Raw genomic sequence first — 20,881 nt, 5'->3', positions numbered from 1 at the left:
ATTCAATCATTCTGACTTCAAAGGTCTTACGTTCTTGTATGGTTTTAAAGTTACCTTTCAGTATTCTCACTGTGAAATCACTGGTACAGTCCTGGTTCTGTGAAGTGCTGTCCCACCGGGGTGGGGGCCCTACTGGCTGTATTGTTCATGTGATGTCTATGTAAATTGAATCTTGTCTTAAGCATCTGGCCTGTTTCTCCAATATAGCATCCTTCGTTACATTTTTTACACTGAATGATATATACCACATTGGAAGATGAGCAAGTGAAAGATCCCTTTATGTTGAATATCTTTCCTTTGTGGGTAACTGTGGGGTCCTGTGAAATATTTTGGCATAGTTTGCAACTGGATAAATTACAGGGACGTGTGCCCTTCTGTTCCTTTTCAGTCTGTGATGGAAGTTTACTTCTGATTAGCTTGTGTTTTAAGTTGGGTGGTTGTCGGAAGGCCAGTACTGGTGGGGATGGGAATATCTCTTTCAGTAATTCATCCTCCTGGAGTTGTACAACCTATGCTTTGATGTCCCCATGCATACCTCCGACCCACCCCATCCTCCCACCCTGTCAGACTGTCATAGTAATGCTTGAATGTTTTCACTTATATACACTGTCAGCTAGCACATTTGCTTATTTCCGATCTGACGAAGAAGGGCAACCTTCGAAAGCTAATCAAGAAATGTATTAAGTTATGTCCAATAAAAAAGGTATCATCTTATTTTCTTTTCCATGTTTTATTTTGTTTGATTTCTATTGATAACCTTAAGAGTGGACTAACACGGCTACCACACTCCTCTACTCTACATGCTACCCAAAATCCACAAACCTGGAAACCCGGGCAGACCAATCATATCAGGTATTGGCACACTCACGGAGGAAATATCTGGACTCATTGAGGGAATTCTGAAGCCTCTTGTGCACAAAACAAACAGCTTCATACAAGAAACCACAGACTTTCTGAATAAATTGAAATATATCAAGCAATTACCACCAAACACCCTTCTGGTCACGATGGATGTAGAATCACTATACAACAACATTCCCCATGCGGACGGCATAGCTGCATGTGGGAGACTCCTAAAAACATCCACACTGGACCATCAATACTCACCAGAAACTATTACAAAATTAATCAAATTTATTTTAACTCACAACTACTTCCGCTTTAACAATGATATCTATCTACAAATAATGGGCACTGCGATGGGTACCAGGACAGCATCCCAATATGCCAACCTTTTTATGGCTGAGCTAGAAGAGACATTTCTGAATACATACCAGACCAAACCTCTAAAATACTACAGGTACATCGATGACATTTTTATGATTTGGACGGAGGGGGAAGAAACTCTGAAACAATTTTACTATTCCTTCAATACATACCATCCTACAATCAGATTCAAAATTGACTACTCCCTAGAAAAAGTCAATTTTTTGGACACCACGGTCTCAATCAGTGATGGCTATATACAAACATCTTTATACAAGAAACCCACAGACAGATGCAGCTAACTCCACAACTCCAGCTTCCACCCTTCACATACAAAGAAATCCATTATTTACAGCCAAGCCACAAGATACCACCGTATCTGCTCTGACCCAAGGGACAGAGACAGAAATCATGAAATCCTGACTGCGTCCTTTGAACGGAAAGGCTACAAGCCAAAAATAATCTCCAAAAATATTGCCTCCTCCCTCAAAACACCCAGGGAAAATCTACTACTACTACTACTACTACTATTTAGCATTTATATAGCGCTACAAGGCATACGCAGCGCTGCACAAACATAGAAGAAAGACAGTCCCTGCTCAAAGACCTTACAATCTAATAGACAAAAAATAAATAAAGTAAGCAAATCAAATCAATTAATGTGAACGGGAAGGAAGAGAGGAGGGTAGGTGGAGGCGAGTGGTTACAAGTGGTTACGTGTCAAAAGCAATGTTAAAGAGGTTGGCTTTCAGTCTAGATTTAAAGGTGGCCAAGGATGGGGCAAGACGTAGGGGCTCAGGAAGTTTATTCCAGGCGTAGGGTGCAGCGAGACAGAAGGCGCGAAGTCTGGAGTTGGCAGTAGTGGAGAAGGGAACAGATAAGAAGGATTTATCCATGGAGCGGAGTGCACGGGAAGGGGTGTAGGGAAGGACGAGTGTGGAGAGATACTGGGGAGCAGCAGAGTGAGTACATTTATAGGTTAGTAGAAGAAGTTTGAACAGGATGCGAAAACGGATAGGGAGCCAGTGAAGGGTCTTGAGGAGAGGGGTAGTATGAGTAAAGCGACCCTGGTGGAAGATGAGACGGGCAGCAGAGTTTTGAACCGACTGGAGAGGGGAGAGGTGACTAAGTGGGAGGCCAGCAAGATGCAGATTGCAGTAGTCTAAACGAGAGGTGACAAGGGTGTGGATGAGGGTTTTGGTAGAGTGCTCGGAAAGAAAGGGGCGGATTTTACGGATGTTGTAAAGAAAGAAACGACAGGTCTAGGCAATCTGCTGGATATGAGCAGAGAAGGAGAGAGAAGAGTCAAAGATGACCCCAAGGTTTCGAGCTGAGGAGACAGGGAGAATGAGAGAGCCATCAACAGAAATAGAAAACGGGGGGAGCGGGGAGGTGGGTTTGGGGGGGAAAATGAGAAGCTCGGTTTTGGTCATATTTAATTTCAGGTGGCGTTGAGACATCCAGACAGCAATGTCAGACAAGCACGCTGAAACTTTGGTTTGGATGCAAGGTGAGATACCAGGGGTAGAAAGGTAGATTTGGGAGTCATCAGCATAGAGATGGTAGGAAAAGCCATGGGATGAGATTAATGAACCAAGGGAAGAAGTGTAGATAGAAAAGGAAAAGAAATACAAAGAAAAAAAGCCACAGACAGAATCCCCCTTATAGTGACATACAATCCAGAGCTGGAAAAATTAAGAAAAATCATAAAAGATCTTCAGCCTCTACTCCAAGAGGATGAATTATTGAAAGAGATATTCCCAGCCCCACCAATGCTGGCCTTCCGACAGCCACCCAACTTGAAACACAAGCTAATCAGAAGTAAACTCCCAACACAGACTGAAAAAGAAGAGAAGGGCACACATCCTTGCAATATATCCAGCTGCAAGCTATGCTATGCCAAAACATTTCACAGGACCCCACAGTCATTCACAAAGGAAAAATATTCAACATAAAGGAATATTTCACATGCTCATCTTCCAATGTGGTATATATCATTGTGTAAAAAATGTAACGAAGGATGCTATATTGGAGAAACAGGCCAGATGCTAAAGACAAGATTTAATTTACATAGACATCACATGAAGAATACTGGTGCCAGCTGGGTTCCTACCCCTGTGGGTCAGCACTTTACAAAACCAGAGCACTGTACCCAGTGGCGTACCTAGGGTAGTTGACACCCGGGGCCGGTCATTTTTTAACACCCCCCCCCCCCCCCCAAAAAAAAAAATCCAGTACTAGGCATGCCGAGAATACAAAACACTCAGGACCTTTAGAGCAATTCTACCATACCATAAGCAGTCATTTCTACGAGTCACACAAGGAAAAGGAAAGCATCTTAAACACTACAGTGAGCACTAGAACATCAATTCACCTATTGTAAAACGAAACCAGACAAATAGTACAGATCGTAGATCCTGCACAGTCAATGCCAACTGAAAGCCATGTCTTTTTCACACACACAGATACACCCTAATCCACTATAGGATAAGTAATCATAAACTTTCTATTTAGACAAAAAATAAACTGAACCCCCAAAGCCAGACTCTGCATACAATGCAACACCACAGAAACTGTCCCCTAGTACTGTGCAAAATATAACAGCAGATGTAAATTTGAAAAAACTAACAAGTACCAATCACCACTTTACAAATTAACAAATAGAAATAAAACAAATATAGAAAGTAAAATAATACCATTTTATTGGACTAATACATTTAGCTTTCAGAGGCCAAAACCTCCGTCCTCGGGTCAGTACAGTATAGTGCTGTTACAGTATCCTATCCTGACCTGAGGAAGGGGGTTTTGTTCTCCGAAAGTTAGTCAAAATGTATTAAAATTAGTCCAATAAAAAGATTACCTTGTTTACATGTTCTATTATAAACATTTATTAACACAGCTACAATACTACTTTATCCTAAAGCAAAAAACAAAAATATATATTTTATTTACAGTTTGTTGTCTCTGGTTTCTGCTTTCCTCATCTTCTTTTCACCATCTTCCTTCCATCCAGCATCTGTCTTCATTCTCTGCCATCCAGTGTCAGCCCTCTCTGCTGTCCCCTCCATCCAATGTCTGCCCTCTCACCCTGCCCTCTATCTCTGCCCCTTCCATTCACTGTCTGCCCTTTCCCTTCCATCCACTCCACTGTCTGCCCTTTCTCTCTGCCCCTTCAATCCACCATTTGCCCTCCCTCTCCCATCCATCCAGGGTCTGCCCTCCCGCTCGCTCCCCCTTCCATCTAGGATCTGTCCCCTCTCTGCCCCTTTTTTCAGCCCCCAGTTCCAGTCCCCTTCTCCCCTCCCCTTCTCCTGTCTGTGACCCCCACCCCAGTCCTCTTCTCCCCTCTGAACCCCCCCACCCCAGTCCCCTTCTCCCCTCCCCGTCTCCCATCTGAGATCCCCAACCCAGTCCCCTTCTCCCCTCCCCCTCCCCTGTCTGAGATCCCCACCCCAGTCCCCTTCTCCCCTCCCCTTTTCCCCTCTGAACACCCCCACCCCAGCCCCCTTCTCCCCTCCCCTTCTCCCGTCTGAGACCACCACCCCAGTCCCCTTCTCCCCTCCCCTTTTCCCCTCTGAACACCCCCAACCCAGTCCCCTTCTCCCCTCCCCTTCCTTCTCCTGTCTGAGATCCCCACTCCAGTCCCCTTCTCCCCTCCCCTTCTCCTGTCTATGACCCCCACCCCAGTCCCCTTCTCCCCTCCCCTTTTCCCCTCTGAACACCCCCACCCCAGTCCCCTTCTCCCCTCCCCTTCCTTCTCCCGTCTGAGATCCCCACTCCAGTCCCCTTCTCCCCTCCCCTGTCTGAGACCCCCACTCCAGTCCCCTTCTCCCCTCCCCGTCTCCCATCTGAGATCCCCAACCCAGTCCCCTTCTCCCCTCCCCGTCTGAGATCCCCACCCCAGTCCCCTTCTTCCCTCCCCTTTTCCCCTCTGAACACCCCCACCCCAGTCCCCTTCTCCCCTCCCCTTCCCCCGTCTGAGACCCCCACCCCAGTCCCCTTCTCCCCTCCCCCTCCCCGGGACCCCCACCCCAGTCCCCTTCTCCCCTCCCCTTTTCCCCTCTGAACACCCCCACCCCAGTCCCCTTCTCCCCTCCCATTCTCCCATCTGAGATCCCCACTCCAGTCCCCTTCTCCCCTCCCCTCCCCCTCCCCTGTCTGAGACCCCCACCCCAGTCCCCTTCTCCCCTCCCCCTCCCCTGTCTGAGATCCCCACCCCAGTCCCCTTCTCCCCTCCCCTTTTCCCCTCTGAACACCCCCACCCGAGTCCCTTTCGCCCCTCTCCTTCCCCACCTCAGTCCCGTTCTCACTACTGTCTGAATCGGCGAAGCAGCATCGCAGGCAGCGCCTCGTCTGCCCTGCTTGTAAAAATCAAATCTCCTTCTCCTCGTCTTGACGTCGACTCGGGCCTTCCAATCAATCCCTATGTCCCGCCCGCCCTCGCAGAATTTACCTTAGAGGAGGGCGGGACATAGTGATTGATTGGAAGGCCCGAGTCGACGTCAAGACGTCAAGACGAGGAGAAGGAGATTTGATTTTTTCACAAGCAGGGCAGAGGAGGCGCTGCCTGCGATGCTGCTTCGACGATTTTCGTTTAAAGGAGGCGGCAGGAGCGGAGCACCCCCCACCCACTGGCACCCGGGGCGGACCGCCCCCACCGCCCCCCCCCCCCCTTGGTACGCCACTGACTGTACCAGTGACTTCATAGTAAGAATCCTGAAAGGTAACTTTAAAACAATATAGGAACGTAAGACCTTTGAAGTCAGAATGATTGAATATTTTGAGACCCAACAGACAGGACTTAAAGATCTGGGTTTTCTAGCCCATTATAAACCATAAAGTTGTATTGCTCTGTTTATCACCCTCCTCTCACCTATCCACCCCCATCCTGTTAGACTATCTCTGAAATGCTTTGATGTTCCCATGCATACCTCCTACCCATCCCCACTCTCTTAGACTGTCAATGAAATGTTTGGATGTTTTACTTATATATACTGTCGTCTACCACATTTGCTTATTTCCGATCTGACCAAGAAGGGCAACCTTTGAAAGCTAATCAAGAAATGTATTAAGTTATGTCCAATAAAAAAAGATATCATCTTATTTTCTTTTCCATGTTTTATTTTGTTTGATTTCTATTGATTACCTTTAAAAGTGGACTAACACGGCTACCATACCTCTCTACTCAAGATGGTACAGTAGACAAAATAAAAAAATAAAAATAAAAAACAATAGACTGCTCTGGGCAAGTCACTTAACCCTTGTTTTTAATTACCTCTTCTTATAGACCTCTTTCTGACTCCGTCACACGGGGGACTAAAGGTACTTATTTCATATAACAGATTCTGTATAGTTTCTCTGACCTCCATTGTCACCCAATCACAAGGTCTATTCTGGGGTGGCATTAGGAGCCGTAATTGAAAACTAATTCCCATAATTACTGCTTTCTGTTTGTTTTCTGGATCTAGATATACTCTGGGCCATTTATGTTCCCACATAAATCTTATTAAACATCTGTCTAAGTTTCTGCAAAGACTGAGTGTCACTTGTATATGATCTACCTTGTAGGCTAAATGTAAGGTAAAGAGAAGATAGAATCAATAAAATAAAAGACAGAGATAGGTTTAGATAGATAGATACATTTTATTTCTTACCCAAACACAGGTCTTCAAGTTGATACAAATACAGACATCAGATTCTGGTTTCAGCCGCACAGGGCTTCGCCGTCTGACAGAAGCTTCGGAGAAGACTCTCAAACTAAGCCAAAATCTGCCATCTTTTATACTCTATCCTCTCCATAGAAGTGAATGGTGAGATACCTAGCTCCTAATATTTCGCAATTTCTGAGATCATACTTTCCCATGCGATCTGCTATCTGATGTACCCACCTCCTTCCGTTCTCAGCTACTGCTAATTATCAACATGTTTTGGGAAGCGTTGAGATAACAGTTTCACATCTTCCGGCTGCAATACTTTTCATACCTTTCTCATGAACTCTGTATTACCTCTGTATCATTGTATACCAAAACTAATAAGCTCCATTTTATTCATCTGATCTTTCATTACAGATGCTATATTTGATTTAAAAATTGTACCAATTTGTGTCAGAAGTCATTATTCAGACCTGCTCTTAGCAGATTCTCAAATATTAATTCACTTGCTTGTTCTTTGGCCTAGTCAGTATTTTTTTCCCAGTTGTTCTTGGCTGCATAGCTTTGGCCATCACTATTCCAGTGGTAGCCTTAAAGCTAGGCCATATATTAACATTCCCCTCTTCACCCTATCCCATAGGGTGACACCAGGGTTAACGTACCTTGGTACCATCCATTCCAGAAGGTATTCTATGAGGCCATCAAATTATCTGAGTCTTAAGATCAACTGGTACAATTTGTTTCGTTTTCGGTTTGAAAGTATCATCTTGGCAGTACTTCAATTATGTCAATCCTACTAAAACTTATGGTTACTACAATATAATTTTTCTTCAACCTCTTAATATGCAGGTTCTATCTTATTCTTATGTATGTCAATATATTTATATTGTTATAAATCACAAATTCATTGGTTATATACTGATTATATCTTAATTATACATTTGCATAGATTTGCACAATTGATCACATCATCTTATACAGCTTTATATGGTTACATTCTATCCCTGTGCGCTATTATCTGATTATACAGTTGCAGACATCTCTCCAGTGTCTCTAACAGTTGCATAGCGATTGGTACTTCTCGGAGGGAGATAGTCCAATGTGTTTTCTCCTGTGGTGTTGGGAAGGAGATTTTCGTACAGGGCATATTGTCCTGCTGTGGTCCTTTTCATTATTGCGGTTTCAATTAAGCGTTCTACTAAGCCTCTAGCACAAGGGATTATGCAACATCCTACTAAAACAAAAATTGCTACCACTATGATTATAGTCGTGGCTGCTGAAATGATAAATGTTTTCCATTTACCAAAAGCTCTATCCATCCAACCTGTCCAGGATGTATCAACGCCAGAGTTCTCTGCCAATTCTTGCGACAGTGAGGTTAAGCCTTCTAAAGCTCTGGTAATTGATCCATCTGGAGCTGTATTGTTGGGGATAAAGGTGCAACACTGGGTGCCTATCTTTTGGCACACCCCTCCATCCGCTGCTAGAAGTTGGTCAAGAACTAATCTATTTTCCAACGTCATCCGGCTAGTGGCGTCTAATTGTGTTGCAATTCCTTGAACTGCATCCCTAGTGTAATTTACAAATCTCTGCTGATTGTAATATATATAGTTGATCCAGTCAAGATTCTTATTGATAGTCGCCCACCAAAAGAAAACTGATTCAAATCCTGCAGCTATCTGGTTTCTGGCTTTAAACTCATCAGGAACCCCTCTTGGAACTCCAATAGCATCTATATAGACCCGATCATCAAAAGATCCAGGCATTGCATTTCTCTTCACTCGTGAGGAAGAGCTGCTATGAGGAGGAGGCAAGGATGCTATAATGATTGGAATGACCAATTTGACTAGGGCACATCTGCCTGTCCAATTGTTAGGAAGTGTATGGCGGATAGTGCGGGTTCCACAGTACCACCATATGTCTGCTCTAGCTTGTGAGAACCGTGTTAGGTTCAGATTTTTCAGAGTCCCATTTCCTAAGGTTGTGTTACAATTGGTTAAGTTTCCTAAAAACCGTGTCTTTTTCACCCCATATCGTTCCAGACATGTATGATATTTGGTAGCAGGATTTGGAATCCTGAATGCAGGTGGAATCCTCATCCGAGGGGGTAAGTAGGGGTGGTGCTCGTCAAGGTGTTGACAAGACTGATTAATGTCGTCTTTAACCTGCAATAACTGCAACATACACCAAAATCCATCTGGATCATTTTGGAGATCTAAGGGGAAAGGAACAACTGTTGGTTCTGCTCTTGCATGGGAACAAAAATAACAATTAGAGACATTCAAACTCTTTGTAGTATAATGTGCCCATTCGAGCCATAGGTTTGTCTCTCCAAATCCTGTTTCCAGTGCCACTAAATCTTTAGAATTATTAATTGGTACAATCTGGTAGGGAATTTTTATTTCTGGGATCGTTGTTGGCATTAAGGGATTAGTTTTATTCTTTTCTGGTACAGCGGGGGGTGGAACAATCTTGAATTTTCCAATGGGGTCTCTACCTGTGGCATCAATTCCTATGGAATAAGTTCTGTATGTAACATCTGTTACTCCTCTAAAAGTGATAGCCACTGGATTACATTTGGTCATTTGGCAGAGGCCAGTGACTCGCAATTTCATGATGGAAATGCTCCTTTTTAGATCTGGAATCTCAGTACCTGAGTAGGGAACCCATGAACCTGTATACCACCATACTTGTGCCCAACTTCCACAATTGGGGAAGGGACACAGGTATACTTCAAAAGCTGACAAATATTGCTGCACAGGATGTTCCCCACACATTGTGTAAGCACACACATCAAGGGTGATAGTGGTTGTGTCCTTGGTAGTGGGTAATGTTATTTCATAAGTGGTTGTAAATTGTTCTTGAAAATTTGTTAGGTACTGTGTTCCATGTATCGTGGGTGTGGTGAGCACACACAACAGGAGGGCTAAGCACTTCATGTTGGTAGTTTTCATAATGAGGCACTGTAATTGTATGAAGGGTAAGTAACGGCTACTGATTAAGGAGAGCGACAAATTTATCCCAAGGGTTTTAGCAACAGGTATTTGGGTATGGGGGGTAAATTCTAATAGCCCCTATTTCAGTGGGATCTGGGATTTGGAAAATACCATATACTTCCAAAGGTCTCGATCCAACCTCTCTGATAAACAGGAAGGGAATCCAGTCAGTGCCCAGTACAGCGTATGTAATTACCCAAAAATCTACAATGTCACCAGTTTGTGGCCTGATTAGGAGGTCGTCTGTTTGTTCAATTTGTAAGCCTAAGATTCCTCCAAACAGTAACTGAGTGTGTGTAACCGTACGGCTAGGACCTAATGTCCAACTGTCAAACAAAGGTTCACACAGTGTGTGGTATCGGGTGAAGGGGTCCCAATTTGTATCGTCTTCTGGAGCAGGGTCCCAATGAGGATGAATTAATTGTCTTAGATATTCTGGGGGTTCAGGGATCAAGTGTGCACCTAAATTTAAAGGCGACGGTGGGGGAGAATCAGATGGAGAAGGCGGAGTGTCTGGTAAATTCTGGGACATATATTGATGGTCACTTAGGCGTGTGGAGCTATCTGGGAGGACGAGTGGCTGGGACGGTGATGTTTGACGTGGCTAAAGTAGTATGTGTGGGAGGAGGAGCGTCACTAGCAGGAACCAAAGAAGAAGGAGGAGGGGTGGGTCGTAATTCAAGCAAGGCAATATTATCCTCAAAAGTAGTTGTACGATTGGGGACAATATGGACCGAGCTACTGATAGGATTGGGAACAGTTGTAGAATACAAAACAGGAGGATCAGTGAGGAAAGGAGTAGTTGCAGAGGTTTCAATAGGATCTGGAGGATTGCCAGTTGAAAAGTCTGTCGTGGCAGATGTGTCTGCCCGGGGGGTGGGATGACTGGTGGCAGCGGGGCTGATCTTTGAGATCGTCTGGGGGGGGGCTATATCCAAACGGGCGTGTGATTGTGGTGTACTGTTGGAGTTTTGTGTAAGATGCTGTAGTAGGTGGTAGAGCAGGAGTGGATGCAAATACAGAAGTAGTTGCAAGTATTGCTGGGGTAGTCGCAAGTACTGAAGTAGTTGCAAGTACCGTAGCGTTTCCGGCTGGCAAGGTAACGTTGCCAGTGGGAAAGGCTGTAAGTGTGATCCAAAGATCCAAGAGGTTGCTGTCAGCAGTATAGGGAAACAAGGTAGTGAGAAACAAAATCAAACCTATACACAGTATGATCATGCACACGAGTCCAACAGCAAACAGTCTGGCAGATGGGAAGCAGAAGAAGAGGGTGTACTGATGTAACACCGTTACAGCAGAGGCAACACTTGGACGAGCGCTGGTTCCGGCCTTGTCGTCAGAAATGGTGTCGGCTTCCAGATAATTGTCATCCAAGTCTTTGGACCAATGGGAATTTGTATCAGATACCTGTTCAGAGTCACACTTATGTAGAGAAACAGTCTGTAAGGGGATGAATACTTCTGAAGTGCACAGCGGCGGAACTTGCTGTGGCATTTATCTGGCTTGATTTGGGAAGTACCGATGTAGAATGTCGAGCAGCTCACAGGTGTTGCTGTGCAAAATGTTTACTGTTGAAAACACAATGGACTCTCGGTCTTCCAGGGTCAACTGTCCTGCTAGGTTGCGGACTTGGAGGAGATCGTCTGCCAGATTGCGGATTCTGATGAGGCGGATGCGAAGATCCACGTAGGGAAGTGGAAGAACAGGAACTGTGGGAGGAGGAGGTGAAGAAGGCAACTCAAATACTGGTTCAGATACAGGTGGTTGTTCAGATGGTGACTCTGGAGATTCTGCGAAGGCTTGGATAATAATGTCAGCCAGATCAAGGAGGTGTGATTCAGGAGAGGGGGTAAGGTGGTTAAGTCTTTGGTCAAGTTGATCAAGATGATTCAAAAGTGTTGGATGTGGGGTCGGTGGTCTCGGGCTCAATGGCGGTGGTGATGGAGTTCGTGCTGGGACTGCTCTCTCCAGTGACTGCTGTGCTGGAAACAATGGCGGTGGAGATTGGGTTCGTGGGAACATCAATGGAAACATCCAGGAGACCTGATGGGGTATTTGGATAAGCTCGTATATCTTTCAGATGGACCCAGGATGTGTGGTCCTCCAGCTTTGCAGCTGTGGCTGACAGGGCTTCTATCTTGAAGGGCCCAACGTAGATCGGATCTCGCCAGGTCTTGTGCGTGTAATAACGCCGGTGCACCAGATCGCCCACTTTATAAGGGGGGGATCTATCGGCATCACAATCCCCTCTTCTGTCCGAAATGGCCTGTGGAATTGAGGACAGAGAACTTACAATAGTCTGCAAGATATCCCAATATACTGAGTATTGATCGGGTACTTGAGTGTCTGGATTGCCAGGTATGAGTCGCATCTGGCGACCTGTACATAATTGGAACGGCGTCAGTTTAAGGGAAGAGGATGGAGTGGCACGGAGAGATAATAGTGCCAAAGGAAGGGCATCAAGCCAATTCTTTATCCCATTTGCCATAAGCTGACGCATTTTTGTTTTGAGCAATCCATTGTATCGTTCAACCAGACCATTACTGGTGGGTTTGTAAACACAGACAGTTCTGTGAGTAATGCCGAGTGCAGGAAGAAGGTTCTGCAACAGTTCATTTACAAAGTGTGTACCATTATCTGTGGTAATTTTGCCAGGAATCCCAAATCGAGGAATAATTTCAGTGCACAGTGATTGTGCCATAGTTTGGGCGGTTTCTCTAGAGCAAGGGAAAGCTTCCACCCACTTCGAGAAAGCGTCCACGCAGACAAGCAGATACCGTTTACCACGAACGGGCGTCTGCATATCTGTGAAATCGATATACCAATGTTGGCCAGGTCCCTGGACAACAGGTAAATGACCTGAAGGAATAACAGGTCCTCGTTTAGGTGTGTACAGAAAACATTTGTAACAATTATGAACTACGGTGTGACACATGGGCATCATTTGGGGAGCCCATAATCTGGAAGACAATTGATCATACAGTGTAGTAGCATTTAAATGTAAGGGGTAGTGGAGGGCATGCAAAAGAAGAGATAAAACATGCTGTGAAACACATAATTGACCATTGGGATGGGTCCAAATTCCATTCGGATTTAGGAAACATCCTGCCTGCTTCCACAAAGTGAGTTCTGCTTGTGAAAGGGAGGAAGTGAGGGTAGTAGAGAAGTCTGACGTTAAGGAGTCTGAGGGAGGGGACGTTACAGGGGGCTCAGATTCAGGAGATAGCAAGGAGGTGATGACAGGAGGGGTTTTAAAAATAGGTGGGATGTCAGGGGAGGAGGATTCAGAGGGTGATGAATCCGTGGGAGTAGAAGGGGGCGTCTCAAAGGGAAGCGCTTCGGACGCGAGTACAGGAAGTGTAACATTGCAAGTGGATATAGTAGGAAGATTGGAAAAGGAAGTGACTTCACGGGCTAGTTCATCTGCAGCGTGGTTACCATTAATGGCAAAAGAGAAAACTGTCTCTTGATGTGCTTTAATCCAGGAGATACTGGTGCGAAGGCCTTTTTGATGGCGCTTCTCCAGTGCTTCAAAAAGTGCAGTCCACAAAGGTAAGTGACTTAGGGGTTGCCCGGTAGAGGAGATCATACCCCTCTGGTTCCATTTGCGAACATGGGAATGCAAGGAAGTGAATACATAGTCTGAGTCGGTGACAATGCTCAAATCTGAGTGTAGTGCTTTAAACAGTAAGACATACAGAACTGCTGCAAGTTCTGCGGTTTGGGCTGTGAATGAATCAGGTAACCTGAATTGTATAGGATCCAGAATATCTTCTTCTGGTGTATAACGGAGGGCGGCAAAACCGGCAACTCCGTTTTGCTGAGAACCATCTGTAAACCAAACCTCGCCACTTTGCAAGATTTCTGAATACAGATGGAGTGAGTCAGGAACAGATAATCGGGTAGTGCACTCATGGGGAAAAATAGCATTCTGTGCTGTCTCTGTTACAGTGAGTAATGGATCCAGGCGTTGAAGATCAGTTAAAGTTAATGGGTGAATAGAGTGCACTACACTGAACAAAAGTACTTGATACTTTTGTAACCGGCAGACAGTCATGTGACTGATCTGTTTATCCAACAGATATTTAACATCATGGGATGTGTGAAGAATCACCGGAAGGTGAGGAATGTAGCTGTATAATTTTGTAACAGCTGTGCAGGCGGCAACAAGGCCTTTCTCACAAGTAGCAAAAGCTCTTTCGACAGGTGAAAAAGTACCCGAAAGATAACCACAAGCAAGGTCATCATGTTCTTGAGTGATCAGGCAAGACCAGGTATCCTCAGTATGCACAACCCAAAGGTGCACATCCTGAGAGACATCAATGGTTGCCAATGGTGAGGAAAGCATAACATCCTTTACAAGGGCCATAAGATCAGCTGTTTCTTGAGGTGTAAAAAGAACGGGTTCATGTTTTGCTTTCTGTTTGCCTTGTAGTTTCATATAAAAGGGCTGAGTCCGGGCTGAATAATTTGGTATCCACAGGCGACAAAAATTTAACATGCCAAGGACACCTCTGAGATCAGAAATGGTGGTGGGTAAACGCAAGGAGGAGACATGTTGCAAAGTGTCGGGACCTAGGCCCTTCTGACGGGGGCCAATGTGATGGCCAAGGAAGGTAACATGTGTCTGAGCAACTTTTAATTTCTTTCTGTTAACCTTGTAACCTTTTGTAGCAAGAAAGCCAAGAAAGTCACAGGTGACCTGAACACATGTGTCAAAATCGGGGCAGGTGATGAGCATGTCGTCTACATACTGAACAATGGAAGTTTGTGGTGGGAGGCTATATCTGTACTGTTTGAATTCTTGTATATGTGCTGCTAAGGTCTGGGAAAAGACTGTAGGACTGTCAGTAAATCCCTGAGGGAGACGAGTCCACTGATATGTTGTGTTATTGAATTGGAAAGCCGTTAGCGGGCGGCTTACGGGGTCAAGGGTAATGGAAAAGAAGGCATTGGACAAATCAATGGTGGAATGATATGTCTGCAAGGAGATACTATTGAGGAGTGTGGTTGGGTTTTCCACGTTCGGGAATACCGCGTAAGTGAGGTCATTTAGCGCGCGTAAGTCCTGTACTATACGGAAGGCGCCAGGTTCCTTTTTTGGAACTGGGAATAATGGAGTATTGTATGGTGAATTACATTTTTCAATAATACCTTGCTGTAATAGGGAATCAATTTGTTCTTGAGCTCCAGCAATGACTTCAGGTTTCAAAGGGTACTGGGCAATTTTAGGACCTTTACAACCAGGTAACAACTGAATACGATGGGGAGGACCGGTAACCTTACCATAGGGTTTCTCAGGTGTGGCCCAAAGAAAACCCGGTAGGTCATTCAATGCTACCTCTATTTGTTTTTCAACCATAGAGGTGACAGCCATCAAAAGTGAAGTGGTTTCACTAGGGGGAGGATCAAAATGAATTTCAAAATGGAACAGTGTCAATAGATCTCTTCCAAGTAAATTGACAGGGCATAGCGGAGCATATAAAAAGGGAGCAGATAGTTGTTGCTCCGCATATTTAATTGGCAGGGGCTCAAGCAGTGGTGTGTCTGTAGAAATACCATCAAATCCTGTGGTGGTAATATTGTTTGGGGAAATTTTAAGAAGTTTCTGCAGTTTGTGTGGGACGTGGGCTAGCACAGAGCGGGAGGCGCCTGTGTCAATTAAGAAGGGGACAGGAACTTCACAGATACGCAGGGTGATCATGGGATCATCCAGTCCTGCAGCAGTGCGGACTACGCCTAGTCACTGTGGGCGGCGTTGGTCTGGGTTCCATAAGGGGAAGGATTGGCGTTCTGGAGGATTTTGGCAGATTTGACGGTTTTGACGGCGGATTTGATTCATAAGGGTATTTTGTGGTGGTAGTGGGCATTCCCTTGCATAATGACCGTATCGCTGACAACGATAACACAGAACATCTATATAACGATCTGGACTAGGCCGGGAATAATCGTTTCGGAACCGTCTGTTATTATCAGGAGGGCCCCGTAGGGGACCCCGCTGCGGTTGCCCGCGCCGACCTCTTTCTTGTGGGTAATCAGGTCTACGGTCTGGGCGGTAGGGCCGTGGGCCCTGGTTTTGACCGTTATTGTCATAACGTTGGTCAGCATACATAACTATAACAGGGGGAGAAGTGTCAGGAGTATTGGTATCAGGGTCAGAGCTCTTAGAGGCTCTTTTCTCTTTGAGATCTTCGGTTTGTAGCATTTCCAAGTTGGTGTGCACTGTCTTACGATGTTGGGCTTCATCTTGCTTGCTTTTAATAAGCCGTCTGCAATGATGAAGGATGTGTTCACGAATTTTAGGCCATTTTTCTAATTGGAGACCCACTGTATTCTCCAATTTTAATTTAATTTCTGAGGGTAAGGTTCCCTTCAGTAAATGGTAGAATACTGGGAGGGCATTATCAGAGTCAAATTTTTCCTCTGTCTGTTCTTTATATAGGTCTTGGAGTCTGAGTAAATAAGCTTCAATAGGCTCTGAATCCATTTCCCATCTTTGGGAAGTGATGACTGAAAAGTCTTTAAGGGTCGGATACATGGTCCGAATTTCCTGAAATACTTTGGTCTGAATTTCTGTCAAAGGGTTGCCATCATACTGAGTATCGGTGGCAAATTTTGCATAGCCCGATTGAGTGAATATGTCAGTGACACTAGCGTGTGGGGTTCTGCCCAGGAGCGCTTTTATATCGCCGACTGATAGGGTAGTCCCCAGGGTTATGTCCTGTAATTTCTTTAACCATCGGTTGCCTCCCTGTGCAATATCCGGGAGCTGTAGTATGAGGCTATTCAATTCAACAGCAGAAAGGGGGGTGTACTCCGTATGAGGGACACCACCTGACATTTTATTCAGCAGGGGAAAAAGTTTCACTGATTTAAGGAGATCAATCGAGGTGGTTGGGGGAAACTGATTCTCATACTTTTTCCAAACCTGAAGACCTTGGATTAGATAGAGAGTTGTTTTCTGATCCCAATGGGGGTCGGGGTGGTCATAAATAAGATCTCTTACAAGTGAAAGCTTGTCAGACCGTAAGGATCCTTCACGCGGGAAGAGGGCGGACTGGGGCTGGAGCGCCTCAGACCATCCTGCAAGGTCATCAACCCATGGGTGAACATAATGCAATGAATTCTCATGTAATGCCACATATTGGGCAGGTGTGCTAGGCGGACCAGATATGATGGGTACTGTACTGATATTCAGACTTGTAGGGTGTGGGGAACTGTCAATAACTGCAAGGCAGCGGCTAGATCCTTCATCAGTAAGATAACCGTGAGGATCGCGCTGTCTAGTATGATGAGAAATAACATCATGTTGTTGGGGTATCTGGGGTATTTCGGATTTTGATGTAGCGGATGCAATAGTGTCAGGGGGTGCCGACATGGACTTACGTAGGGAACGAAGTCCTTCTGAAACGTATACGAGATCATCTCCTATAGTGGCTAAGGTGAGGCCGGGTGATGGTAGACAGCCTGCACCTGAAGGGACTGGCGTGTCAAGGGGGAGGGGCTTGGGTAGGTCAAGGTGAGAAGAATCTCCTTCCATCGAGGAGGAGAAACTTAGTACTGGGGGAGGTTCGTTTCGAATATCCATCAAATCTGTTTTAATTGGAAGTTGTTGTTTTAAAATTTCCCATGCTTCTTCTAATGGGGAAGATATTATTTTTGGTAGATCCCCAGTACCTGGTTTGGCTGGAAGTATGAGAGGACGGCGGAGAAGAGCCAGTTCCTCTGCTAATTGGGGAATTTTACCCTTGGGGCGTGCACCCAATTGCTCCCATCTAGGAGGAGTAGAACACTCAGGTTCTAGAGTAGGCATGGAAAAGTTCACTGGAACGGGGGGTGCTTTAAGGAAACCCCGATCATAGAGTTCCTGACAAATAGCCCGTGCCTGTGTGGCGGGACTACATGGAACGAAACCCATCTGTCGTAATTGGGACAGGATAGGGTACTGTAGGGATTCAGTGGGCAAGGGACCAGTTTGGACAGAAGAGTCCAAACGTAGTGGTGGAGGTGATGTCTGAGTTGTGTGCTCCATATATGGGTAGGTAGAAGTTTGGGTGGTCATGTGTGAGGTCAATCCTGATCCTAGCCCAGGATAAATGGAGGTCTGGGCAGCCACGTCAATTTGACTGTTAGTAGGGTGCTGGATGGTGGCCGGAACCGATGGGTTCGGGACACAAGGATATTGCTCAATAATGGGTGGGGGTATCTCAATCTCATAGCCTCCAATAGAACGATATACATGAGGCGGTGGTGGGGTTAGCGTCTGGGTTGTTGCTTGCATCGTTGGAGCAGAGGTAACAGTGGGTAATTGGGCCACTGGGATTGTTGAAGGGGTTAAAGGCGTCTGAGTTTGTACCGACCCATGAGATATAGAAATTGAGTCTTTTTGTGATGAGGGAAGAGATAGATCAACTACACCGGCAATGTGTACGGTAGTAGGTAGGTCAAATTTTATAGGCGCGGGAGATATCGCAGGCAGCGAGGGTATCGCTGTCTGGGATCCTTGAGATAAGGGGATCTGTGTCTGAGATCCCTGAGAAATCTGTAGCTGAGGTTTATCACAATATCCTGGGGGTATTGGTGTATATCCCACTGCACATGGTAGGAGCTTGGTAGTACCTGTAGCGGTAGCAGCATCATAGGGTGGTGGGGCAGTAGGTGTTATTGCCTCTTTGTAAGGGGCTTGATCGCAATCAGACTTCGCTAGGGCTCTGTCATGCTGGTTTTGTGCAATAAGTATAAATTTATTAATAGCAGCTAAATGCTTCTCCCTAGATTTTCCTGTTTTGTTGGATTCATTATAGCAGACCAAGGCTTGGAGCTTGCCCTGATCAAATGAGCCCTTTGTTGGCCATTCCAGTCCCGGGTCTTTGGCGGACCAAACGGTATGCCAGGTCTGACATAAACGGGAAAGTTCTTTTTTATCAGCGGGGAAAAAGTTGAGAACTCTTTCCAGGGGGCTAGTGGAGGACTGGGTGGGCATAATGGAATTAGGAATAAGGGGAATATAATGCACATAGAAGCTTAAAGAAAAGTGTGTGAGGTCTTTAAGTCAGATGATTCAAGTCAAAATTTAGAGATCAGTAACTGGGGCAACTAAACAACATCATGCCAGAGAAAATTATATAAACAACAAAGAACCATGCATCATGCGTATAGAAAACACCTTTATACTCACGCGTCTTCAAGAGCGTCCCAGTGGCGGAACCTAGAATATAAATTACTAATTGGCGGAAAGCCCTATGCTTTTGCCGCAGGTTAAATAAATAGACAATTGAAAGTCACAAAAGTGAAAAGAGAGTGTAAGAAAATAGAGCAGAAGGCGATTAGTGTCAGCTATTATATATTTATACTACTCTTATTCCAAATTAATAAAAACTACTCCCCAGAGTGTGCTTCTAAAGGCGTAAAGAAACCCGGTTTCCCAGCCTACCAAGAACTATCCCGTATACGTGGCAGAGCCCCCAAAAAGGGACATTGCAAACACTCCCAAAAAGGACTCAAGAAACCAGCGAATAAGGTGTCATGAGTCGAAGAGCAGCGGTCCAATGGGTTTTCGCTGACTAGTGAACTTCTCGTGTGCGTCTAATCACCCCAAAGGACCTGTAGTTTGAGAACTTCTCGTGTACAACAACCCACTCAAATTTTTATGGTTAGGGAACATCTCGTATACGAATAACCAAACTACAACATTGGAAAGTTAGGAAACTTCTTGTGTAAAAGCTAACCATCCAAAAATATTGAATGCCCGAGTCAACCTGTATACAATCTCAACCAATGTCTTAGGCGTCCCTGTATTGCCACAGCGATCATCTATACAGGTAACCCTTATATGGGCAATAATGCCGAATCCGCAGGCCACTCCGAAAATGGAATGGAAGCCTGCCCCTAATAATTAAGATGCCGTCATCAAAGTTAATTGCATGACACTAGTACAATAAAGTAGAGAAAAAAATATTAAGAAATAAAGGAAAAAAGAAAAAAGGAAATAATAAATATCGCATATTCGTAGAAAGAACCTCTGAAATCTAATCCAGAAGTAGCAAGCAAAAAAAATTATTTTAAGGGGAAAAAACATGTAAGCTCTTCGGGTAAGGCACCTTAACTTTACCGTGTATACTAAGGTTGCCACACAGCAAACTATGAAAGGAAAGCTTGAAGGTGGTAGAGCAGAACAGGAAGGAACAGTTTTGGTATACGTAGCTTAATATTTTCTTGTATGGCTGATAAGATTAGTGTTATAAACATGTAAAGATTATAGATGAGCAGCGGACCAGCGCAGCCATCACGGAAGTAAAAGTTATGAAGATTTGAGCACAAATATTTTTACAAGAAAGAGTCTGTATCTAATATGCCTTGGAAACCACGCTATACCCCTGTGTCATAGAACACAAGCACAATATGATATCATTTAAATAGAACAATAAAACAAAATATGCAACAGCCTTCCTAAAATACTGCTGGTTAAGCATTCAGCAAGAAATACATTATAGTGGACTATTAAGACATATATCTAGGAAGTGAGTAATACCATTTACAGTATAAGTCATGGGGGGGGGGCCACTAGGACAAAGAAGGAAAGAGCCGGTTTTTAAAGGGTAAAGTCAAGTAATGTATGTTTGAAGGTGTGGCACGATAAGGTCTATCAAACCGTCACTTGCAGCACAAAAAGAAAGAAAAACCTGTCTCGGGGTTAAAATCATGGCTCAGAGACAAAAATGAGAAAGCATTAGAGTCTCAGACGGTGTATTGTTTAAGGGAAATGAAATAAAATAGAGGGCAACGCCCAAAAGTTCAGCAATTTTGGGGAGTGGGAGACAATCAGAGAATCAGATAATCTCCTCGGCGTTAAGGGAAGGACCCTTGCATAAGTCCACCAATTTCGAGGGGAAACCGGATTGGAAAGATATGAAAGAGATGGATTCAGGAGCAATACAGTTGACAGAGGATAGACAGTGAGAAGTTAAAAAGAATATCTGTGTCACTTCAGTATAGAACAGGGACAAAAACGAACGGAAAAGGGGGAGA

This window comes from Microcaecilia unicolor, chromosome 3, assembly GCF_901765095.1.
Source record: "Microcaecilia unicolor chromosome 3, aMicUni1.1, whole genome shotgun sequence".
Lineage (NCBI taxonomy): Eukaryota > Metazoa > Chordata > Amphibia > Gymnophiona > Siphonopidae > Microcaecilia > Microcaecilia unicolor.
Note: the sequence above shows the minus strand (reverse complement) of the source record.